Consider the following 4,896-nt stretch of genomic DNA (forward strand, 5'->3'; position numbering starts at 1 on the left):
GTGATATCATATATCACAAAGAGGCAAAATATTCATGCAAATCCTCTCCTGGCATCTCTGTCTAGCCAGGCTTATTGTTACTAAACATGAAGTCTGCAAAATGGATTGCAGATTGTTGTAGGGGTGAGTATTTCATGCATATGTTAAAATAATGATGTGAAGGTTAATTTTATGTTAGCCTGCCTGGGCCACACAGTGCCAAGTCCCACAGCTACTGTAAATATCCCAAAGAGCCGGTATGGTGATAGTGAATAAGGCTGTGTTTAGCAGCCCCACCCTACTGTTTCCTGCAGCAATTTGTAACATGGAAACAGCCCTGTTGAGTAATTAAGCTTTTCTTGCTAAAGTCTGGTCTTCTGGGTTAGTGAGGAAATAAATGCACAGGCCACTAGGCTTCAAATACTAAATCTTTTCTGAATAAATCCTGCAACTCTAACCAGGAAGGTAACTAACCTGCTCGCTAGAAATCAGGGAAAAAATGTGTGGAACTTTACTTATGTTGAAACACTAACTTGTTGGCAATTAAATCAGTAAGTGGAAAACAGCCATACTGAAACAAATTTTCTTTAATATCTAGCTTGCTGGGAACCAGGTGTAACCACAAGTGTGCTGGAGAGAACCATGGAAAGGACAGCGTGACTGGAGACGAGCATGCTTCAAAGGTGTTGAGGTTGAGAAGCCATTGCTGGCTGTCTCGGGTAGGGGCAGAGCTGGAGATCCTCTGGGGGCCCCTGGAGAATGTTTCCTTCCTAAGAAATACTTAGCTTGCCCAGCTGTACGTACAGGGAGAGGGCACAGAGTGTGCCTTTTCTCTAGAGTCCTCCAGATCCCTCTACTACTGCCATTTTAGGTCACAATCAACTGGCAGCTTCAGTTAGCAGTGTAATAAAGATATGAAAGACCTGGAAGTGAATGCTGTATTTGTCTTTCACAAAATCATAGAATCAATCACTAGTCAAAAATGCCAGTCTGATTGTATCATGAACTTTTCATCCCCTGACACTCCTGCTGTTATCAGTTACTTCATCCCATGAAATAGGGAACTCGCGGCTGTGGAGAGACAGGTAGAAAACTGTGGTGACTTGGTTACTCTATTGTGACAGCAGGATGCAGTTGTATGTTGATAATAAACCCTAATATCTGGGATTTTGAAAATATTTTTATCACTCTAATAACCAAGTTTTTTGCAAATTGATTTGGTTTTATTTTCTTTATTTAAAAATGATGTATCCCGGGGGTGGAGGGGTATGTGTATCAAAGAGCAGAGGAATTTGATTCAGTGAGTGATTGTTGCTATGGGGCTATTTCATGGAAATTAATCTGTAAACATTTAGCAGCAATATACCTGATGGGAGGGAGAAAGAGTGGAAAAAATTAGTCAGGTGGAGAGCAAGCAAATTACTCCCATCTGATTAGGAAAGGATAATCATGGTGATTTCATGCAGACCAGCAGCATCAAGGTATTAATTTCTCTTTCAGTTCTGCTTACTTGGTATGAGGACAGGGTAGGGAGTCCCGGAGTGCGGGGGAGAAGTAGCTACAGGAAGTTGCGTGGAAAAGCAAGACCGCAGAATACATTTCACGTTACTATATCTCTCCCTACTCAAACTTCTTCTTGAAGAGGAGATCAAAAACTGGAAATAAGCTTGTCAGATTGCTTTTCCTGTAGATCTCTGTGGAATTTTCAGAACTGCTGATATATCCTGATTGAATTAGAGTTCTGCCAACGCCCACCTAAGGGAACCCAAAAGCCACTTACTGCCATGTTGAAGGTGACTGGATGTCGTTCATAAAGACTCCTGTAGGAAAACTCCCTTTTCATCTTTTAAATTTTAGGTTATAAAGATTGCCTTAAATGGTATAATATGAAAGATAAGTAATCAGAGATAACCTTTTCCTTATTTATGGAATTATTTACTTTTTTAAAAGATGAGTTGAAATGATTCAAGTAATGAATAAGTAAATTTTATTTAATTTTGCCTAACTTTGAAACATGAAGCTATAGCTTAAAATGTGGCTAAATTGTTTACTTATTCTAGCAAATCTAAAATGTAAAAAAGTAATAGTTTTTGTGATAGTACTGTTCAGTATCTTGACCCTGGGAATTATTACATGAATTTGTATGTGTAATAAAATTCCACTAAAATAAACATACACACATACATGTATTTAGAGCTAAGGAAGCCAGAATGAACTCAGTGAATTGTATCAATGTCAAGATTGTAATTTTAATATTACATTATTGTTGTATAAATATCACCCTTGCAGAAAACTGTACAAAAGGCTAACTAGGGAATTCCCTATGGTGGCTCTAACAATTGCATTAGAATATATAAATATGCCCAAACTAAAAGGAAAAAAAACTGAATATAATAAATGTATTACTCTTTTAAACATTATAAAGCTACTACTTTAGAAATTATTTTGAAAAATTATTCAAAAATTCAGAATCTGCAGTTTTTCTGCAGAGCATAGCAATAAGCTGTTACTTATATGCCATCAGCTCACAGTTCTAAATAAAGATCTTGAATTATTTTATGCTGACTCACCGTGGCCATAAAATCATCAACTTGTAGAGAGTATAAAATACTTTCAATTAATCCATCAAGATAGAACTGCAGAACACAATTTAGTCCATGTGAAGACAACATAAATGAATGGAAAACACCAGATCTTTGGTCAGGCCTACATTTTACACATGAAAACAGCATTAATTTATTTATTAAAATTACATCAAATATCAGGGTGTGATGGCACACACCTGTAATTCAGGGCACTCAGGAGGCTGAGACAGAGGGATCACTGTGAGTCCCAGGCCAGCCTGGGCTACAAAGTGAATTCAAGTCCAGTTTGAACTTCATAGTAAAACCCTGTGTCAAAAAGACAAAAAGAACAAAGAAAAAAAAGTTAAAAAAATACTTACAAAGCCATGCTAATTATGTGACAGACTAAGTGCCTAGACAATGTAGCTAGTCCCTTCCCCAGTTCTGAAAAGATCCTTCAAAAATTTGCATCCGTCATTTATTTATTAACTGTTTTTTGATAATCACAGTTAATGTGGTTCCAGATTACACAGATGTAATCTTAAGAGAAATGGAATTTACCTTATTGTATACTGTTGCTCTGAGAGATGTTTGTTAAAATAATGGAATTTATTGCTAACCAGTAACACCAATCCAGGTTTAAATATCCTGCACTTTTTTCACATTAATGTATAATATATGCCTTTTTAAAAACTATGAGAGGCAGTTTTTTGGGTTAAAAGATGTCTTTATATAAGCAATGGGGTGAGTTGGAACTTGAAAACAATCAAAGTTAGGATAAATTTCATAGCTAAATTATAAAAAAGGAAAGTCATGGAACTCAAGGAAAAAATTTTTACTTCATCTGTAAAAGATAGGCAAAGGGGATACAAATATTGACCTATTCAAACTTATAGATCTTCAATAAAATGAAGTTAGTATGCTACTTTATGCTTCATAAAAAAAAGTTGCAGCCAGACTAAAAGAAGCACAGCTTACTGGTATTCAGTTTTTAAATAGACAGATAAATCATAAAATTACATTTAAGAGGCTTAATCTAAACACCAGTGTAAATTACAGCTGTTAGAAAATGCATTGTGGAAGGGAGTAGGGAAAGGCATTACGCTATACGTGGAATATCAAGAGAGGGCTTCTCTGGTCGATGAAACAGAACTCGGAATGTAAGGTTGTTTGAGGTTGTGGTGATCCCTTACACCAAAATGGAGCCATAGTTTATATGAGAATGATTCCTTAAAAAGTGTAAGATTTTGAGGATGGTATTGCATGCATTTCTCAAAATGAATTGCTGGTGCAAAAAGAAAGCTTTAGATATTTGTGAATAAAACCTATATTGCGGGGGCCGGGGAGATGGCTCAGTGGAATAAGCGCTTCCCTGGCAAGCGCAAGGGCCTGAGTTCAATCCCCGGTTCCACCAAAAAAAAAAAAAAAGCTATATTGCTTAACATTGTAGATATGTTGTTGGAAATGTGTTGTTAAACAATGATTGCTATACAAGTATTGGACGGTGAACCTCCACAGACCTAGGCGATACAGGTCAATTTCTTGACATAGCCTCTTTCTAGCCAAAGCACTTGCTAGACATGAAATGTATGAGGTTGCTGCTGGCATAAAACAATATATAGCTTTACAACATACCTTTCATGTAGAGGGAGTAGAAGATTACACTTTAAATGGTAACAATATATTTTACTATTTATTTATTTATTTTTATTCTTTTTTTCATAATTTTATTGAGAAACAAATAGCAATGAGATAGTTTCAAATCAAATTGGTAGGACAGATTCAATAATTAACACATTGCATACATTCTTCCTAGTGGTTAATTGCTGTACAAGATGTGGACTTGATATCCTATTTACAAACACCATGAGAACAAATCCCTCTATTCATTAAGAGAATGTAACTATATATCTATCCTAACCACTTTGAATACACAGATACAAAATGGACATTCATCTGTAGCCCCTTTTTTTGCTAAGTTCCGTTATTTGAATATTATAGGTGTGTAAACTCAGCAAAATATTCTAAAAGGTCCAGTAGCCCATAATAGCATTGGGTCTTCTGTTTAACTGGCAATGTCAGAAATTGTTGACCTGAGTCTCCCACAGCTCAACATAACAGCATGACTTTACTTCCTATATTTTGTCTTCATTTTATTCTACTGGATGGTTAAGACCAAGGTAAAGCAGGACCTATGCAAAAAATATTGTAGCTTATGGGTCTGAGAAGGTCAGTGAAATCCCCTCAGGATTTATCCTGAAATCCTGTACCTCAGATTGTAGAACCTTTGTCAGTGTCAGCCATGTGGATGAGTCACGGCCATTGCTTGCCAATGTGCTCTCTGTGAAAGCCT

At 36.4% G+C, this 4,896-nt stretch overlaps 1 pseudogene; it reads left to right on the top strand.

Moving 5' to 3' along the window:
- The first annotated feature begins 238 nt into the window (after window positions 1–238).
- Window positions 239–4,896, top strand: part of LOC101580511 — a 13,078-nt pseudogene continuing 8,420 nt past the window's right edge.

This window comes from Octodon degus, unplaced genomic scaffold, assembly GCF_000260255.1.
Source record: "Octodon degus isolate 3935 unplaced genomic scaffold, OctDeg1.0 scaffold00081, whole genome shotgun sequence".
Classification (NCBI taxonomy): Eukaryota; Metazoa; Chordata; class Mammalia; order Rodentia; family Octodontidae; genus Octodon; species Octodon degus.